Source organism: Triticum dicoccoides, chromosome 5B, assembly GCF_002162155.2.
Source record: "Triticum dicoccoides isolate Atlit2015 ecotype Zavitan chromosome 5B, WEW_v2.0, whole genome shotgun sequence".
NCBI lineage: Eukaryota > Viridiplantae > Streptophyta > Magnoliopsida > Poales > Poaceae > Triticum > Triticum dicoccoides.
Genome location: NC_041389.1, coordinates 184,495,381 through 184,517,269, shown reverse-complemented (window position 1 = coordinate 184,517,269; position 21,889 = coordinate 184,495,381). Strand labels below are relative to the sequence as shown.

The window sequence follows — 21,889 nt, the reverse complement described above, 5'->3', positions numbered from 1 at the left end:
CAAATAACCTCTTCTCACCGGCAAGTTTGAAATCATAGTTGAGCTCTTTAATAGCCCAATATGCCTTATGTTCTAATTCGAGAGGTAAGTGACATGCTTTTCCATAAACCATTTTATACGGACACATACCCATAGGATTTTTGTACGCAGTTCTATAGGCCCATAATGCATCATTCAGTTTCTTGGACCAATTCTTTCTAGACCTATTGACAATCTTTTGCAAAATTAATTGGAGCTCTCTATTGCTCAATTCTACCTGACCACTAGACTGCGGGTGATATGGAGATGCAATTCTATGATTAACATCATATTTAGCAAGCATCTTACGGAAAGCACCATGAATAAAGTGTGAACCACCATCAGTCATTAAGTATCTAGGGACTCCAAACCTCTGAAAAATAACTTCCTTAAGCATTTTAATAGAAGTGTTATGATCAGCACTACTAGTTGGAATAGCTTCTACCCACTTAGTAACGTAATCAACATCAACTAAAATATGAGTGTAACCATTAGAGGCAGGAAAAGGTCCCATATAATCAAAGCCCCAAACATCAAATGGCTCAATAACAAGTGAATAATTCATAGGCATTTCTTGACGTCTACTGATATTACCAATTCTTTGACATTCATCGCAAGACAAAACAAACTTACGGGCATCCTTGAAGAGAGTAGGCCAATAAAAACCGGTTTGCAATACCTTATGTGCAGTTCTATCTCCAGCGTGGTGTCCTCCATAAGCTTCGGAGTGACACTTGCGTAGGATTTGTTCCTGTTCATGCTCAGGTACACAACGTCTAATAACACCATCTACTCCTCCTTTATAAAGATGTGGGTCATCCCAAAAGTAATGTCGCAAGTCATAGAAAAACTTTTTCTTTTGTTGGTATGTGAAGCTAGGCGGTATAAATTTAGCAACAATATAATTAGCATAATCAGCATACCACGGAGTGCTACGAGAAGTACTTATGAGATTTAATTGCTCATCAGGAAAGCTATCATCAATAGGTAGTGGGTCATCAAGAACATTCTCTAGCCTAGACAAGTTGTCTGCAACGGGGTTCTCAGCTCCTTTTCTATCAACAATATGCAAATCAAATTCTTGCAGCAAGAGAACCCATCTAATAAGTCTAGGTTTAGCATCTTTATTTTCCATAAGATATTTAATAGTAGCATGATCGGTGTGAATAGTTACTTTAGAATCAACAATATAGGGTCTGAATTTATCACAGGCAAACACAACTGCTAAGAGTTCCTTTTCAGTAGTAGCATTATTTCTTTGAGCATTGTCTAGAGTCTTACTGGCATAATGGATAACATTCAATTTCTTATCAACTCTTTGCCCTAGAACAGCACCTACAGCATAATCACTAGCATCACACATAATTTCAAAGGGTAAATTCCAATTAGGTGGCTGAACAATAGGTGCAGAGACTAATGCTTTCTTAAGTATTTCAAATGCTTCTACACAATCATCATCAAAGACAAATGGTACATCTTTTTGTAATAAATTAGTCAGAGGCCGAGAAATTTTTGAGAAGTCCTTAATGAACCTCCTATATAATCCGGCTTGACCAAGGAAACTTCTTATACCTTTGATGTCCTTGGGACATGGCATCTTTTCAATAGCATCAACCTTGGCTTTGTCAACTTCAATACCTCTTTCAGAAACTTTGTGCCCCAAGACAATACCTTTATTAACCATAAAGTGGCACTTTTCCCAATTCAAGACAAGATTAATTTCTTCACATCTCTGCAAAACTCGAGCAAGATTGCTCAAGCAATCATCAAAAGAGGAACCATAGACGGAAAAGTCGTCCATGAAAACCTCACAAATTTTCTCACAAAAGCCAGAGAATATAGCCATCATGCATCTTTGAAAGGTAGCAGGTGCATTACATAAACCAAAAGGCATACGTCTATAAGCAAAAGTACCAAAAGGGCATGTAAAAGTAGTCTTTGATTGATCTTTAGCCGACACAGGTATTTGAGAGAAACCAGAATAACCATCTAGAAAGCAATAATGTGTATGTTTGCATAATCTTTCTAGCATTTGATCAATAAAAGGTAAGGGGTAATGATCTTTCTTAGTAGCTTTATTTAATTTGCGGAAATCAATTACCATCCTATAACCTGTGATAATTCTTTGCGGGATCAATTCATCTTTATCATTAGGGACAATAGTAATACCTCCCTTCTTAGGGACACAATGGACAGGACTTACCCACTGACTATCAGCAACGGGATAAATTATACCTGCCTCCAGAAGCTTGAGTATTTCTTTTCTTACCACTTCTTTCATTTTAGGATTCAAACGTCGTTGAGGATCAGGAACTGGTTTGGCATCCGCTTCCAAATTTATTTTATGTTGACATAGAGTGGGACTAATGCCCTTAAGATCATCAAGAGTATATCCAATAGCGGCACGGTGCTTCTTCAGAGTTTTCAATAATCTTTCTTCTTCATGCTCTGAAAGGTTAGCACTAATAATAACAGGATATATTTTCTTTTCATCAAGATAAGCATATTTAAGATTATCAGGCAACGGTTTGAGCTCAAACACGGGATCACCCTTGGGTGGAGGAGGATCCCCTAGGATTTCAACAGGCAAATTGTGTTGCAGAATAGGTTCCTGTTTAAAGAATACTTCATCTATTTCCCTTCTTTCATTCATGAACATCTCATTTTCATGGTCTAGCAAATAGTGTTCTAAAGGATCATTAGGAGGTACGGCAATAGAAGCAAGACCAATAATTTCATCCTTACTAGGCAATTCTTCCTCACGATGTTGTTTACTAAATTTAGAGAAATTAAACTCATGAACCATATCATCCAAGCCAATAGTAACAACATTCTTTTCGCAGTCTATCTTAGCATTAACAGTATTCAAGAAGGGTCTACCAAATATAATGGGACAAAAGCTATCTTGTGGAGAACCAAGAACAAGAAAATCAGCGGGATATTTGGTTTTCCCACACAAGACTTCAACATCTCTAACAATTCCCATTGCAGATATAGTATCTCTATTGGCAAGTTTAATTGTAACATCAATATCTTCTAACTCAGCAGGTGCGATATCATGCATAATTTCTTTATATAAGTCAAGGGGTATAACACTAGCACCAGAACCCATATCACATAAGCCATGATAACAATGATCTCCTATTTTAACAGAAATAACAGGCACGCCTACCACGGGTCTATGTTTATCTCTATCACAGGGTTTAGCAATTCTAGCAGTTTCACCAGAGAATTCAATGACATGCCCATCAATATTATCGGACAAGAGATCTTTAACAATAGCAATATTAGGTTCTACTTTGACTTGCTCAGGAGGTGTATAAGTTCTAGTATTACTTTTAGGAACAACAGTTGAAGCTTTGGCATGATCCTTTACTCTAGCAAGGAAAGGTGGTTTCTCAATATAAGAGGTGGGAACAATCGGATCATTATAAGTGATGGTCTTTTCTTCAACTTTAATAGGTGCAGCTACTTTTACTTCTATGGGAGGATGATATTTAAACCACTTCTCCTTGGGGAGATCAACATAAGTAGCAAAACATTCTCAGAAAGAAGCTACTATCTTAGAGTCAAGTCCGTATTTAGTGTTAAATTTACGGAAAATATCGGTATCCATAAAAGATTTAACACAATCAAACTTAGGTGTCATACCTGACTCCTTACCTTCGTTGAGGTCCCAATCTTCAGAGTTGCGTTTAATTCTATCCAATAAATTCCATCTGAATTCAATAGTCTTCATCATAAAAGAGCCAGCACAAGAAGTATTGAGCATGGTTTAATTATTTTCAGAAAGCCGAGCACAAAAATTTGAAGAATTGTCAATTTTGAGAGCTCATGATTGGGGCATGAATATAACATTGATTTAAGCCTCCCCCAAGCTTGAGCGATGCTTTCTCCTTCGCGAGGCCAAAAATTATATATATAATTGCGATCACGAGGAACAAGATGCATAGGGTAATACTTTTGATGAAATTCCAATATCACTCTTTTATAGTTCCATGATCTCGTATCATCACATAGCCTATACCATGTCAATGCGTCTCCCTCCAAAGATAAAGGGAAAGCCTTCTTCTTAACAACATCATCGGGTATACCTGCAAGCTTAAATAATCCACAAATATCATCCAGATAGCGTAGATGCTCGTCGGGATGCTTTGTTCCATCTGCTGTAAAGGTATTAGCTAGCAGTTTTTCCATAATACCCGAAGGAAATTCAAAAGGAGTTTCATTTTCAATAGGTTCAGTAGGTTGAGGAGCAAGTCTTTTCTCTACTGGACGGGCTGAAGATACCCTGAACAAGCCCCCGAGAGATTCACTTTCCATAGTAACAAGTGACAGAAAATTTCAGCACACTATATAAATTTTTCCTTACCAAATTCCACTTACCAAAGGCGCTACACTCCCCGGCAACGGCGCCAGAAAAGAGTCTTGATGACCCACAAGTATAGGGGATCTATCGTAGTCCTTTCGATAAGTAAGAGTGTCGAACCCAACGAGGAGCAAAAGGAAATGATAAGCGGTTTTCAACAAGGTATTCTCTGCAAGTACTGAAATAAGTGGTAATAGATAGTTTTGTGATAAGATAAATTGTAACGAGCAACAAGTAACAAAAGTAAATAAAGTGCAGCAAGGTGGCCCAATCCTTTTTGTAGCAAAGGACAAGCCTGGACAAACTCTTATAATAGGAAAAGCGCTCCCGAGGACACATGGGAATATCGTCAAGCTAGTTTTCATCACGCTCATATGATTCACATTCGGTACTTTGATAATTTGATATGTGGGTGGACCGGTGCTTGGGTACTGCCCTTACTTGGACAAGCATCCCGCTTATGATTAACCTCTATTGCAAGCATCCGCAACTACAACAAAAGTATTAAGGTAAACATAACCATAGCATGAAACATATGGATCCAAATCAACCCCTTAAGAAGCAACGCATAAACTAGGGTTTAAGCTTCTGTCACTCTAGCAACCCATCATCTACTTATTACTTCCCAATGCCTTCCTCTAGGCCCAAATAATGGTGAAGTGTTATGTAGTCGACGTTCACATAACACCACTAGAGGTTAGACAACATACATCTTATCAAAATATCGAACGAATACCAAATTCACATGACTACTAATAGCAAGACTTCTCCCTTGTCCTCAGGAACAAACGTAACTACTCACAAAGCATATTCATGTTCATAATCAGAGGGGTAATAATATGCATAAAGGATCTGAACATATGATCTTCCACAAAGTAAACCAACTAGCATCAACTACAAGAAGTAATCAACACTAGTAGCAACCTACTAGCACCAATCCCGGACTTGGAGACAAGAATTGGATACAAGAGATGAACTAGGGTTTGGAGATGAGATGGTGCTGGTGAAGATGTTGATGGAGATTGCCTTCTCCCGATGAGAGGAGCGTTGGTGATGATGATGACGATGATTTCCCCCTCCCGGAGGGAAGTGTCCCCGGCAGAACAGCTATGCCGGAGCCCTAGATTGGTTCCGCCAAGGTTCCACCTCGTGGCGGCGGAGTCTCGTCCCGAAAGCTTATTATTTTTTTTTCATCGAAAGACTTCATATAGGAGAAGATGGGCGTCGGAGAGCCACCAGGGGGCCCACGAGGTAGGGGGCGCGCCCAGGGGGAGGGGCGAGCCCCCCACTGATACGTCTCTGTCGTATCTACTTTTTCAAACACTTTTGCCCTTGTTTTGGACTCTATCTTGTATGATTTGAATGGAACTAACCCGGACTGACGCTGTTTTCAGCAGAATTGCCATGGTGTTGTTTTATGTGCAGAAAACAAAAGTTCTCGGAATGACATGAAACTCCACGGAATATCTTAGAATAAATAATAAAAAATCCTCACCAAAGAAGAAGACTAGGGGGCCCACACCCTGTCCACGAGGGTGGGGGCGCGCCCCTCCCCCTGGGTGCGCCCCCCTACCTCGTGGGCCCCCTGGTGGCCCTCCGACGCCAACTCCAACTCCATATATTGGCTTTCGGGGAGAAAAAAATCAAAAAGAAAGTTTCATCGCGTTTTACGATACGGAGCCGCCGCCAAGCCCTAATCTCTCTAGGGAGGGCTGATCTGGAGTCTGTTCGGGGCTCCGGAGAGGGGGATTCGTCGCCGTCGTCATCATCAACCATCCTCCATCACCAATTTCGTGATGCTCACCGCCATGCGTGAGTAATTGCATCGTAGGCTTGCTGGACGGTGATGGGTTGGATGAGATTTATCATGTAATCGAGTTAGTTTTGTTAGGGTTTGATCCCTAGTATCCATTATGTTCTGAGATTGATGTTGCTATGACTTTGCTGTGCTTAATGCTTGTCACTAGGGCCCGAGTGCCATGATTTCAGATCTGAACCTATTATGTTTTCATGAATATATGTGTGTTCTTGATCCTATCTTGCAAGTCTATAGTCACCTACTATGTGTTATGATCCGGCAACCCCGAAGTGACAATAATCGGGACCACTCCCGGTGATGACCATAGTTTGAGGAGTTCATGTATTCACTATGTGCTAATGCTTTGTTCCGGTTCTCTATTAAAAGGAGGCCTTAATATCCCTTAGTTTCCATTAGGACCCCGCTGCCACGGGAGGGTAGGACAAAAGATGTCATGCAAGTTCTTTTCCATAAGCACGTATGACTATATATGGAATACATGCCTACATTACATTGATGAACTGGAGCTAGTTTTGTGTCACCCTATGTTATGACTGTTACATGATGAACCACATCCGGCATAATTATCCATCACTAATCCGGTGCCTACGAGTTTTTCATATACTGGCTTACGCTTATTTACTTTTCCGTTGCTACTGTTATCATCACTACAAAAATACCAAAAACATTACTTTTGCTGTCTTTACTTTGTTACCATTACCACCACTATTATATTACTTTGCTACTAAACACTTTGCTGCAGATACTAAGTTTCCAGGTGTGGTTGAATTGACAACTCAGCTGCTAATACTTGAGAATATTCTTTGGCTCCCCTTGTGTCGAATCAATAAATTTGGGTTGAATACTCTACCCTCGAAAACTGTTGTGATCCCCTATACTTGTGGGTTATCACCCACCCTCGCGAGAAGGGTGTGGGCCCCCCTGGCCTTCATCTTTGGCGACGATTTTTCTTTATTTATTTTAAGATATTCCGTGGAGTTTTAGGACTTTTGGAGTTGCGCAGAATAGGTCTCCAATATTTGCTCCTTTTCCAGCCAGAATTCCAGCTGCCGGCATTCCCCATCTTCATGGTAAACCTTGTAAAATAAGAGAGAATAGCCATAAGTATTGTGACATATCGTGAAATAACAGCCCATAATGCGATAAATATCAATATAAAAGCATGATGCAAAATGGACGTATCACATACATTCTCCATGGTTCTCTAATGCCATTGAACACAAGGGCTTCATTTACGCTGTCGACTCCTTCTATGGCTGGACGTATTGCTGGCCTACTCCAGTCATCGCTACAAACGGCTGTTACAGCAGTATGTTACTTTCCTATGATATCATGATGGCTTGCTTATATTACTGTCAACATTTACTGAAAAAATATTCATGCTCATAACATGATGTTCTTAAGATTGACTAAATCAAGAGCCCTTTTTTATTTGACTCCAACTTGATATGATGTTGTAGGCCGCCTGGTGTCCCTACCCTTCCTAATCCCAGAACCTTTCAAAGAAAAGCGGCATGGCAGTTGCAGGTGGTTCCTGGCTCGATCAGACGACGGCGAAAGATTGATGATCGTTCGCACGTACCGGACGTGTTGTTTCGCGGAATACAATCACAGTCACTGCAAGGTCTTTGAGCATGATCCCAGCTTCTCTGGGCCTTCAGGAATTTTTGACTGGAGGCTGGTAAGTAGCCTTGGCACACACTCTCTGTTTGTCGGACTGAATTATTCGATTAACCAGGAGATAACCGACGGCAAGGATCATGATGGCAGCGCGGTTTCGTTGATCAGGCAAAACTGTGTGTACACAGCATACCATGCGTCTCTGCATGCACCATACCCTGATATGTGCCGTCACGCTCTGCAGCCCAAAGTAGGAGAGAGGGTCGCAAGTATCAGACTTCGACCTGCTGGCTGGAGTTTCCCCCGTCAGGCACCCATCTGGTTCAAGCCGTCAGCCAATCTCCACAGCTTAATAAATAGTAACATCTAGCTGAGCCAGTTAGTTAGATGCGTACACTTGGTGTAGTAGGATCTTTATTTAGTTTGATGCATACACTTATTCTTTTTTGGTAGTCCTTTTGTAATGATGGCTGATGTTTGGTTTGGAAGAGAGAGCTGCGTCTTCACTCTTCTGGCCTGCTTACTGCTTCTGTTGCGTCCCCAGCCCTGGTTGCTGCTGATGCTGTTTTCAATGTACAATCAGTAGTATATTTCGTCTGTTGGTTGAATATAAATGTGTTGTTAGAACGACAAACACAATGTTTTGGAAGTTGTTGCACGGTTCGATCCTTTAGTGCCCCGTACCGTACGTAGCTCATACTATTTTTCGTACGGAACACATTTTCCACTTGTTGATAACATGAAGCCCACTGATGAAGGCCCAATAGAGAAGCCCATAATTAACTGGAAGGGACGCTCTCACATGAATCCGCCCCAGCTACATGCTCATGGTCCCCTAAACATAAATAAGTAAATAAATAAATAAAGCTCAATGCTTATGCACCAGTTCTTTGGGAAAATAGGTAGCCCAGTATTTCTTTTTGAAGAATACCCAAGCTAGACCTATTTGTTTTCTCCGAATTACTGGGCTGCAAATCTTTCAAGACGAGCAAATGGGATATTAGTTTTTTTGTGAATTTTGTTCTTCACTGATATCTTATACGTATTTCATTGAATTTAACATGATATAGTACTAACTTATTTTTAAATTTGTTTTAGTATGGCTATTAATTTTTGGATTAAGAATATTTCGTTCCCCAGCAAAAATTTCCCACATATTTAGTTAATTTTTTGACTCTGGTACTGACCAAAAAATGGCCGACAATTCTAAAAATGGAAAATGGGCTGCAATAAATTCCATATGAATTAGAAAATGAGTAAAAATTATAAAAATAATAGCAAATGGGCTGTACACGCCACAGATTTCGAGGCTGACTTGTTTACGCAAGGCTTTGTTAGTGAACACACGATTCTAGCCGCCGTGCTTCTTCAATCTCTGATCTTCCTGCTCCAGCCGCCTAAATTAGCGCCGGCGGGACTACCTGCTCCCTCCTCTTGTGGCCCGCTGTGATGCCGCGCATGCTTCCCCGGCCCATCCTACTCCCTCCGCTGGCCTGGCCGCACGCAATCAACTGCCTCCTTATTACACGAAAAAAAATTATTCCTTCCACTGACATCTGGGGCGCACCGGTTGGGAGGCTGACCTGTGGGCCTACTACGTTGACGCGTACGCAGGGCTTGTCAACTTAGCCAACAAACGATTCTAGCAGCAGTAACTGTTGAATTTGAATCGAACGGTCCTGCTGCTTCTTCAATCGCTGCTCTCTTGCACCAGCCGCCCAAACCAGCGCCGGGGAGACCGCCTGCTCCTGCCTCTAGTGACCGGCTGTGCTGCCGTTGAGGCCTCATCACCCCCTACTACTCCCACCGCTAGCCAGGCCCTGCGGCGACGGCAGCCTCACACCGCAGCTAAACCAGCGAACCTTCGTACTCCTCTCCGCGTGGGAATCCACTGCCGCGTCTTCCCCGGCTCCGCGTCGTCCCCTTCCTAGGCCTCGCCGTCGTCCACCGCCTTGGTGCTCTCAGAGCGGCGTGGTCAATGTGGTCAACGACATTCCATCAGGAGAGTACTGTACGTGTAGAGGCTGATAGTTGGGTCCACGGCCACAGCCCAGTTTTTTTGTGATTTGCCAAGTAAGTCACTTTGTCAGGCCTGTTGGGCTGCAAATCTTTCAAGACGAGGAGAGCTTTCATTCGATTGGCCGAGAAAATGGCCCATCAGTAATGAGAAATGGGCTGTACATTTTTAAAACACATCAAACGGCAATTAGTTTTAAATATCTTTTTTTTCATTTCATGATTTTAAATTACATTAATTTTTATGCGTGGAGAATTTGTTGGATTTTATAGTGATATACATTTATTTTTAGAATCAGTTTGAATGTGAGTCGAATTTCGGGATTAAAAACAGTTTGGACCGCACCGAAATATGGAAAATTTCGTATAAGTTTTTAACCGTGGCCACAATATGGGCTGTAATGCTAACAAAAAGAATATGGGCTCCAAAAAAACCTTAAGAATTAGCAAATGGGCTGTAAATTATTAAAAATAATGGCAGATGGGCTGTATGCTGTTTTCCACAGATTTGAGGTTTTCCTAAAAAAAGGTTGACGCACAAGCAGTGACTGTTGGATGGCCATCCAACGGCCGTCGTGCTTCTTCAATCTCTGCTCTTTCTGCTCCAGCCGTTCAAACAAGCGCCGGCGAGACTGCCTGCTCCCTCCTCCCCGCGGTCGGCTCTGACAGCTCGGACCGACTAGTTATATCTTCGTACACAAGGAAGTGCCTCCTTATTACGCACAAAAAAATGAATACTCCCCCTGTTAGCTGGGACCCAGTATAGTGGCAGGCTGACTTGTGGGCCTACTAAGTTGACGGGGACGAAGGGCTTTGTTAACTTAGTCAATATGCACGATTGTAGCTCCAGTGACCGTACGATGTCCATCCAACGGCCGTAGTGCTTCTTCAACCTCTGGTCTTCTTGCTCCAGCCGCCCAAACCAGCGCCGGTCGTGCCTCGTGCTCCTGCCTCCCGTGGCCGGCTACAATGCGGCGGAGGCCTCACCGCCCCCTACTACTCCCACCGCTGGCCAGGCCATCCCTCTACTCACCCACACCCCCTGTTATTCTGCAGCGACGACAGCCTCACACCGCAGCGAACCAGTGAACGCTCGTACTCCTCTACGCGTGGGCATCCACTGCCGCGTCTAACCCGGCTCCGCGCCGTCCCCTTCCTAGGCCTCGCCGTCGTCCACCGCCCTGGTGCTCTCGGCGCAGCGTGGTCAACGTGGTCAAGGAACGGCTTCCATCGGACATGAACTGTACGTGGAGAGGCTGACAGATGGGTCCACGGCCGCAGCAAGGAAGTGCCTCCTTATTACGCGCAAAATAATTATTCCTCCACCTGACAGCGGGAACCCACCGGACAGGCCACCATATTTCGCGAAAAAAACGTTTCCCCCCCTGACTGCTGGGACCCACCAGCTACACCTTCGCACGCAAGGAAGTGCGTCCGGGCAAAAAAAAAACGATTCGCCCCCCTGACTGCTGGGACCCACCAGCTACATCTTCGCACGCAAGGAAGTGCGTCCGGGCAAAAAAAACGATTAGCCCCCTGACTGCTAGGACCCACCAGCTACATCTTCGCAGGCAAGGAAGTGCCTGACAGTCGGGACCCACCTGGTCGAAGCGTACGTAGCGTTGTCATTCTGGTCGCGAACGTGTACGTACATACTGGTCGATGTAGAGGCGCGCACGTGTCGTAGATGTAGAGGCGCGCACATGTCGTAGTAGAGGCGCGCACGTAGCATGTACACGTACGTACAACGGCGAGGGTGCAAGAAAGAAAATACGGCCACGTACGTACATACGGGCAGGGTCTCGAACGCCTACTCACGCATACGTACATGGCTGGGTCGGAACGGAGAAACATCATTGTCGCCGTGTTCATGGGGAGGCAACGGAATGCGTCGTGTTCATCGGAAGGCAACAGAACGCGTGGGAGTCAACCGGCTGGGTCGGAACAGAATGCGTGGTCGTGTTCATCGGGAGGGCTTGGACGGAACAGGTGATGGAAACGAGGCCTGGCGTACCGCACAACGGAGGAAACGGCCTTGTGTTCGACCGGCCACGTTCGAAACGGGATCCTGTTCATCGGGAGGGGTCTGGCGTACTGCAAAACGGAGGAAACGGACCTCCTACGATCGAAATGGGGGTCCTGTTGATCGGGAGGGGTGTGGCATACCGCAAAACGGACGAAACGGACTTGTGTTGGAGCGCTACGGTGGAAACGGGGGTCCTGTTGATCCGGAGGGGTGTGGCGTACCGCAAAACAGATGAAACAGACTTGTGTTGGAGCGCTACGGTCGAAACGGGGGGAGGGGTGTGGCGTACCGCAAAACGGGACTCCACGGCATACTGTTCATCTACACCGTCGACCTCCTCCAGCCTCCACGGGCTCCTGTTCATCCAGCCTCCACCGCGCGCTACTCCACCGGCTACTGTTCAACCACCCCTCCACGAGCACCCCTCCACCGTCTACTGTTCATCCAGCCCTCCACACCACGGGGTCCTGTTCAACCACCCCTCCACGGTCACCCCTCCATCGTCTAATGTTCATCCAGCTCTCCACACCATGGTTCCTGTTCATCCAGAGTCAACGCCACCGCTTACTGTTCATCCAAACCCCCCGCAACGCTCACTGTTCATCCCAGAGGCAACATCGATCGGCTTCAGTTAGCAGCAGTAGCGAAGGAACCGCTCCATCGGGTTCAGTTAACAGCCATAATCGATCGCTCGAGTTCAGTAACGCGTAGCCTGCAGTGCAATCGTTCGGGTTCAGTTAGAGCCAAACGCCTCGCTCGGCTTCAGTTAGAGCCAACGCCTCGCACACACGCGCGTACGTATGAGAGAAACGCGCATCGCTCGGCCCCCGACCTCCCACCGTAACCGGCAACTCCCCGAAATTTTCCTTCCCCTCGCTTCTACCACGGTTTTTTTCGCATGGACGGCCCAAAGAATGTCATGCAGCTGCGTCTATGGCCCGCCCAGGACGAAAAGCCCATTTTCTGTCATGTTTTTTTTTGTCATAGAAGTAGGAGCCTACCACATCTATGATGATATCGGGTTTTGTCACAATTATCATCATAAAAGTGTGATATGTATGACAAATTTTTTTTTCGTTCGGCCCAAAATGTCACGGATGTGTCTTTTTTTTGTAGTGAAAGGTTAAAAACATCAGACAAAGGTAGAATCTAGGAAGAATATAAAGGTTAAGAACATCAGAGGAAGGTAGAATCTAAGATAATTGGGTTGTAGCAATCATATGCTGCTTGTTTCGAAAGACTGTTTTCACTGCAAAAAGGCACATTAACAAGTAATCAATGGTACAGCTGCAAAATAATATTGAAAAAAGTTTGTATATTTCACACTAATCGGCATGACTACAGATGAAGAACTCAATTGCTTATGGTTTTGCTCAAACAGTCCTGCACTGCAATTGGAGTAACTTTAATGCACATGTTCTATGGCAATCAGGACAGCCAGTGTGCCGATCATGTCGGTGCTTTGGGTACCAAATTTATCAACTATAAATCACCTTGACCTAGATCACTGAACTTATCCTGAGTCAGCAGCACAGCCTAGACGTACATATATCTCTCATATACATACTCACGGGATCAATGTTTTTGTTTATTGCCCTTCTGTTTTCCTCATAACATCGCTTTTCCTATTGTGCTTTTGCTCTCTTTGTTTGTCTCCTCCCAGTGCGCCACTAAAATCAATCATGGAGTCACGGCTGAAGTAGCTTGTGTCAAATCGAGTAGCATAGCATGTCCAGCAGCGCATGCGGATCTCCAGTTGCAATGGGTTTTTGGCACACGGGATTTTTGGCGCACGGGATTTTTGGCACATGGTATTTCTGCAGTTGGTTGTGAGTAGTGCTACTGCATTACTGCTCGATGGAAAGATAATAATCAAGTTATCTGTACTGAGAGAATCAGGTTATCTGTAGTTCTGTACTAAGAGAATCAGGTTGAGCTATGGGCGTACTTTACCTCAAGTCCTGAAGCCTTTACTTTAAGCACTGATGTTGCTCATGCTGGAATACCTTTAGCTGCATATTACATCCACAAATAGTTCCCCTACTGCAAAAATTATAAGAACAGATCACTTCCAAGGTCCAAAACCGTTCTTTGAACTCCATCTTATAGAACAATGTCTATGACCTTAATGTAAACAACATGTCTTAAAATAGTAAATGCATGGGCTGCAAAAACATACGAAGAATCAATCCCTTCCGAGGTTCAAATAGTTTTTTGAACTGTCTATCATAGATATGAAGATTTGGATCCCAGAAAAATAGGGAACGATTAAGATGCAGATTTTTCAGTGACTCATTACGCTGTAGTTTGTATCCCTGTTCGAAACGAAATATATGTACACTGAAATCCTATTTACCCAATACGATAAGTCAAAATAATAATCAACCCAATTGTATTTGCTGAGCATGAGAACTTATTCTTTTAATATGTCAGAAAGGAGATCAGACACAATCAACAATAGGTTATTTAGAAAATAAATGACATGTCAATTGGCATACAAATCTTCAAAAAACGTTTGACATGATGATTTGGCTGTTGCAAATGGCAAATAAATTACAGTTAAGAAAGAAAACATCAAGTAGCTAGAGAAAATTAGATCTGAAAGAACTACCTGACAGTAAACAAGAAAGAAGATAGTTGGCGTGCAGGCACATACAATGGCACCGGTAGGAAAGAAACCCATATTCATTGATCAAATTGTTCTCATGTTGTGCAGATACGACGAGAGAGTTGTCCGTAGATAGTGAGGTACACGTATGACCTAGTTAGTCCTGACACGCCATTGATTCATCCATTGACCAAAAAGAAAAGGTTCCAACCAAGCATGCATGAGCACATCCCAGGAGCTCCTAGCAGAATCCTGAAGCTGCAACACGCCCTGCGATGCCCGTATAGTGGCCTGGCAGCGACAACACACGCCCGCCCAGTTAGACCCCGGCCCAGCCTGTGCGCTGCCTTTGGAACCATGCAGGGTCATGATCGCACGCCTCCCTCCCTCCTACCAGGCACCAGCCATGGACAGGCCAGTCCATGGGATGGAGTAGCAGTATAATTGGTTGCGGAATAACAACACCGAGCCAAATTAGCATCGTCCGGCCTGCCGCTGCAGCAGCCGGACAAATTAGCCTCGTTCCGGTGGCCTAGCTCCTGCCACTACTGCCAGATCGGGGTGGAGGGAAAGGAGGCTTGTGCTCCAGATCGGGGAAGGGAAGAGCCGGGAGGTGGTGCGCAGGCCTCGCCGGATCGGTCGGGAGCGGCGCGCTATAGGCGGATATAGCAACGACTTGCGGGAGGTTGGCATCAGCGGCGGTGGCGAGCGGTGCGGCGGCCGCCGTCAATTTCGCTTAGGCGTGGGGACGGGCGAGCGGGTAGGCAGGCGTCTGACTCATGTTTTTTTTTTGCCTGTACCCATGAAGGGAGCATGGCTTAGTGGTTGTTTGGATAAACGAAATTAACACCTAGTTTTAACAAAGTACGTTTTAATTGGATTTTTTGGAAAACTAGTTTTACTAACAATTCGGTTAGAAACAAGCATTCACAAAAACTTGTTTGGATGACAAAACATGTTTAAGCACGAGGGTTGCACCGTCGACGCCTTGTTCTCGCATGTCCATCTGAATGCATGGATGGGTCCATCATTTGCTCGCGGCAAGATAAGCGTAGCAATGCAGCTGGCCGGTTTGGGCGACATCATCGCCGGGATGGTTCTTTTTGCAGCGGTGAAGGTGAGAACTGATGGAGATGCAACGTTGTGGCCTCAAAATTCAAGTACTAAAACCAATCTGGATTCTCGTGAACGTGAATCGTTTGCTAAAAAATGCACTTGTGTGAAAGTAATGAGAATGACCAATCATTGAAGAACAAGAACTAGCGTACAAGGGATCTGTTGTGGCCGCACAAAAACTCAAGATCAGATTGGTAAGAGTCTGCCATCAGCGAGGAGGACGCTGGAGGAGTGCGTGCTTGGAAAGAACCAGTGGTCGACTAGTCGTCTGTGATGGCACGGCCGCCGGCAACGTGGAATGAGTGCTCACCGGGAACGACCAGTCCGACGATGGTGACGGCCGCGTCCAGGAACGCGGGATTAGTTGTCGCTGGAGAAGGGCCAGTCGTCGACGGTGACAGCAGCGGCCGGCGGCGGCGCGGGAGGAGTGGTCGCCGGAAATGGCCACGGGCAAAGCGGGATGAGTTGTTGCGACGGCGATGGCAACGTGCATGCCGGCTGCGCTATATGCAAGTCGCAGACTGCAGATGATGAATTGGTTTATAGAAAAACGTCTAATTGTCGTTTTTCCATAAACTTGTTTTTTCAGTTTTACGAAAGCCAAGATTTACTTATCCACGGATTTGTTACGTCAACCAAACAGAGTTTTAGTTTGTTGTAACCGAAAACGTGTGTAGACGAAACTGGTTTAGTAAAATCCCTGTATCCAAACAACCCCTTAGAGTCCTCCTCGGATTGGTTTTGGTGGGCACTTGGGCCGGGCAGGGCGCGACACGACGGGCAAAGAAACGAATCGTTTTTTGACGTGACAGACGGACAAAAATCACCAAATTGACGGAAAGATGAATAGTACCACTTCGGATGTAGAAAATAATATAGGTGAAAAAAACTGAAAGCATAAATTCATGGAAATAAGCGTATTGTGACGGTGACCTTGTATATATCTCTACCTAATAATAAAGCATGCATGGTTTCTGCCCGTCCGTCGCGCTAATTTGCAAAAAAAAGCCCCTGCGTTTACATGAAATCAACCCGCAGTCCAGATTTAAGTCACTCCGAACCGTTATTTTACAGTTTTTCAAAGACCCCCTTGACTTTTTAGGTATTCTATTCGCGGATCATATTTAATACAAACAGATGCTTTTCTAAATCATCCATATCTTTTAAACTGTAACTCCGATTTAAACATGTTATATATGAATTTTGATTAGAAAAATATGTAGAATATGAATAAAAGATTATTTTAACCTGTTAAGTATTTATAAATATTATTTTGAAAGATATTTAATTCAAACAAATGGTTTTCTAAATTTTACGCATCTTTTAAACCGTAACTCCAATTTTAATATGTTATATATGAAATTTGATTAGAAAAATGCATGAAATCTGTATACGATGTTAATTTTACCTGTTAAATATTTTTTAAATATTGTTTTGGAAGGAAACTTATAACTATAGCACACGATCCATTTTTCTTTGATACAGGCGGCGATCCGGATTGCAAATAAACACCCACTATAATCATATAGGGAAAAGAAAAACATCGAGAACTACACATGCATACCTCTGAATACGTCGCAGGGGAAAACAACAAATTTCTCATCGCGAGTGTGAGAGAAAGCGAGAGAAAGGGAGAGGGAGGACAGAGGGAGAGAGAGACGTCTTAGGATTAACCACATTCTAACACATTTTGGTTTGTGTGAACACTAAGGCCATCGCCGGCGAGGGTGGGAAGAAGGATAAGCGGCAGCACAAATATGATGTGTCGCTAAAATAAAGGAGATGGACCTATTGTGGTCTTGAGTGATGGTTGTTCGATTAAGAGTGTGTGTTGTGTTTTTTCTCCCGTTGCAACGCACGGGCTCTTTTGCTAGTCTTTCCCTAATAATAAAGCACGAATTGACTCCGTGGGTTCACCGTCACAATACGTTTTCTTCTCATGTCATAATACGCTTTTATGATTTGTATAGACAAAATTATAATATAAACAAGGTGATACTAAAATTACTTCATGTTCTTATGTTATGTTCGCCTGTGTAGAACTGTTGGGCCGTCGCTGCGTTCCACAAGCCCACTTGGGTGTCTATGAATTAATGCCCAACGCAGGCACCGCTGGCTCCAGCGTGATTTTGAAGCAATTTTAGAAGGAATCAGACGTACTTTATCTGGTGTCTTCCCTCGGGTGTCTCCATATATGACCAGCCCTCGCCGCACGTCGATTCCCCACTCGCCCATCCCCGGAAAATCCCCAACCACAGGCACCACTGGCTCTGGCGCGATTTCAAAGCCTCCTCCGCTCTCGAGAGATGTGAAGGCCGCCGATCTACCGGGTTAGTGCCGAGCCGCCTCCCTCATCCCTCACATCGCCCCACAACTGTCGAGTCGTACCACGCAAGTAAATCGAGGTTCTGTGATGTGACCTAGATCATCTATAGGCACTGCCACGCCCGTTTGAGCATCCATCTCGCCTATTGATTCTGCAGGCGAAGGTCATCCTGGTCCCTCCACGTGCCAGAGATGCCCGAGCCTGTGTGTTGCCGATACCTGCATGAGCACACGGTCGAGTAGTTCGATCCAAAGAGGTGAAGAAGTTCAGGGAGAGACATGGGTCTCTACTGGAGTAGACAGCGATAGAGGATAAATGAGAAAGATGGATACGTTGATAGGTAATCCCTCATGCCTACTGCGTGCTCAACTGCAGTTAGTGGTAGCGGCCACCAGAGTTTTCTTCTGTTAATCTCCAACACAACCATCAATTGACGTGCTGATTGTAGCATTGTTCTGATGTAAGGAAGAATCTTGTTATTTTCTAAACTATATTTTGAAGTATTTCACTATTATTGTTTCTGCAGGCATACTGCATTGATCATTGTGGCCACCACCACTTTTGGCCGTGTGACAGGCTACCTGCGAATCTACAAACTAGGGAGACAAATTGCAATGAAGTTTTCTTGACCATTTGATGATTTATTTGTGTTTGGTTTTGCCGATTATGTGCATATACTTGGATGTAGTATTGCTTATTCCGACTGTGTGTCTAGAAATCTAGGAGGTTTGGACAGCAAGTGATTGTTTTTTCTGCCATGCCACATTTTCTTGGCAACTCAACGTAAATACGAGTACATCTTATCCTTACAATGTGTGTCGCCTCTACCCATTGTTTAAACTTGCACTTCTGTATAATCAAATTTCATAGTTCTTCTCGACGCCCATCATCATCATGGCCCAATCCTCAGCCACCCCATTGCAAGATGTGATTACTGTGGTCAAATAGATTGGTTCTCTTCTGATCTCTTCTGAACATTGGAGTAACATATCACCATTTGGCCAGCTCTATCTCTTCTGCACCTCTTCGTCCGTGGAAAAGGGATGAAGCTATTGGTGTTGAAATGTGGAACACATGTCTGAAGTTGGCACCAACGCTCCAACGCAAGCTTTTACATGGCTTTTGTTACAGAAGATGTATCACAGAAGCACTTTATTATAAATGCAAAATCCTGGCAGCAACTTTTGTTCAGCACTCATGCTTGTAATCATTAGCAAGGCTGTGAAGAAAAGGGTGTGAAATATTTTTATTGGTGCATGCTGCAAAGAGTGGACTGGCATGTTATCAATATTTTTGGTGGACTGGCCTGACATGTTTCCTCTATATACATTGTCACGGTGATGGACTGCTAAAATGTATATGTAGATCTGATGTCATTTTTAAATATTTGCATACATCAATGGCCAATACTGCACTTTCCCATTCTCTTAGACACATTTACATCTTACTTTGGATTTTAACAGGTGCAAATGCTTTTCTCTGTGGAGACCATAAAGAGATACATCTTAGAGGATAAGCAATTCCATGTATTCATTGTAATTATAATTATATTTCTTATTGATTTTCTCTACAAATCATAAAAGGGATGCCAAGACAAGCATTATCATATTTTCATTATACAAAAAAAACAGTAGTTTCCTTGTCAATTTTGTTATTAATATGTATGTAAGTATACATTATGAGGTGAAAATATTCCGATGATGCTTTCGAGTATTTAATGATATGTGTCAACTTATGCTTACACTTTCTTAGTTCAATGTGTCCATTACATCATACAACCAGCAGTGCTATTTTTGCTTACTTCCATTAATAGTCATGTACTCCAGTGAAGAAATATAAGGTATTCTAGATCACCAATATAGTGATCTAAAAGATCTTATATTTCTTTACAAGCAATTAATTCTGCCGTTATATCCTGGCCAATTACATATTTGTACCTTTCTAAGTCAGATTAATTAGTTATTATTGTATTATGAGAACAGAGACATGCTATTAGTAATTTGACCTTTTGCTTTCACTCTTAGTTATCAGTCATGCACCAATTCTACAAATGCCAATCAATTACGCATGGATAAACAGTCCAAATGTATATATTTTTAGCGATATGTAGGAGCTAGGAATGATAAAATCTTGGGCGTGTTTTCATTGAATGATACTTTACTTTAACAATGCGGTTTGATTATACTTTGGAGCGTATATTTTTTCTTTAAAATTGAATACATGTTTCTTTTTCTCCCCTGTTGCAATGCATGGGCATATGTCCTAGTAATAATAATAAAGCACTGATTGACTCCATGGGTTCACCGGCACAATACGCTTCTTCCCATGAATTTACGCTTTCAGTTTTTTTCACCTATATTATTTTCTACATCCAAGGTGGAGAGTAGGCGACTTATGGATGTGGATCGGACGGGCTGTTATTATACTATTCATCACTCAGGATGTAGAATAAATTATTCTTCATCCGAGGTAATCTTACGATCGCTTTATAAATAAATTATGTTTGAAATACAAATAATTACATTCATATTGATTCACTACGTAAAATTTGGTATGAGAAAACAAAAATATAGGTTATAAGACCAGAACTATCACATTTTATGTATGTTTTATAATATATTTTTACGTTCGTAATATTACATAACATATAATATTTTTACGCCGAGTATATATTTTCTTACGTTCTCTTTTTACATATAAAGTAAGACAAAATTTACGAAACCTAGAAATATGGTGCATTAATATCAAAATAAAGAGGGGGTGAAGAATAACTATTCCTCACCTAGGGTGACAAATAGTGTTACACTATTCATCATCCAGGGTGCAGAATAAGTTATTCTTCACCCGAGGTAATCTTACTATCGTTTCATAAATAAATTATATATTAAATACAAAGAGTTACATTTATAATGATTCACTATGTAAAATTTGACATAAGAAAACAAAAATATAGGTCATAAGACAAGAAAATTAGCATTTTATGTTTTTTACACAATGTTTTACATTTGTAATTTTACGTAATATAAAATATTTTTTTCGGCGATTATATATTCTCTTACATTCTCTTTTTATGTCTGAAATAAAACATAATTTACAGAACGTAAAATTACGGCGCATTGACGTGAAAATAGAGGGGGTTGAGGAATAATTATTCCTCACCCAGAGTGACGAGTAGTCAATTTGGTTTAAAAGTAAGTAAAAAATATGGAATAAGTAGGGAAGCCTCACTCTAGTATAATAAGGTGATCCAACTGCGTGATTGTGAAAATATGCATTTATGTGTCCTCAGCGAAAAAAACAAGCATTTCAGCTAACTACAGGATCAATATATATTGAAACATTTGTTCTTTTTATCCAGGACACATGCAGACATATGTTTTCAATCCATCCGTTGGATCATGTTATAGGTGTGTTGGTACACTATTTTTTTAGGATTTTTGAGAACTTTTACACCTTCGAAAACCTTAACTAGTTCTTTGGCAAGCTATTGTAGAAAATCATATATATATATATATATATATATATATATATATATATATATATATATATATATATGCACTATTCTGATCACAACATGAACTTCTCGAATAACGCGCCTGACTTCTCTAATCAAACTAACAAGGCCAGCGATAGTTGGGTTGGTTCCCCATGGCCTCTCCTCTCCTCTCCTCCTCTCCCACCCGCTCCACCTCTCACCATGTATCTAACCTTTGATCCATGCCATGGAAGGCCTACAACACTGGGATTTCAAGCCTGGCCTTACGGTGGCCGATCAGGTACGTCGGCGGTTTGGAGAAACGGTGCATTTCTCTCCATCTCGCAAGACCAAGGAATTTTTCTTGGTGGTTTCTTTCTCCTCGGCTTCATTTCCACTCTCGGAAGAATCTGTGGGTGTGGCTCTCCAGTGTTGCCTTGGGGGACACCATCTAGGGTTTAAAGTTACTAAGATTTTTGAGAGGTCATTTCGTTTC

General features: G+C 42.9%; 2 long non-coding RNA genes across 3 annotated transcripts; one reads left to right on the top strand and one right to left on the bottom strand.

Moving 5' to 3' along the window:
* Positions 1–13,168: 13,168 nt before the first annotated feature.
* On the bottom strand, positions 13,169–15,277 carry LOC119308025. The gene is made up of 3 exons (XR_005149737.1): positions 14,480–15,277; positions 13,822–13,911; positions 13,169–13,718 (listed from the first exon to the last, which is right to left on the bottom strand). It is a non-coding gene; the product is annotated as an uncharacterized LOC119308025 (long non-coding RNA).
* A 2,492-nt stretch (positions 15,278–17,769) lies between these two features.
* LOC119308024 lies at positions 17,770–19,184 on the top strand. 2 transcript variants are annotated; one of them, XR_005149736.1, is made up of 3 exons: positions 17,778–17,922; positions 18,076–18,258; positions 18,445–19,184. It is a non-coding gene; the product is annotated as an uncharacterized LOC119308024 (long non-coding RNA). The 2 variants fall into 2 exon arrangements; XR_005149734.1 differs by having other exon boundaries at positions 17,770–18,258.
* The last annotated feature ends 2,705 nt before the right edge of the window (positions 19,185–21,889 follow it).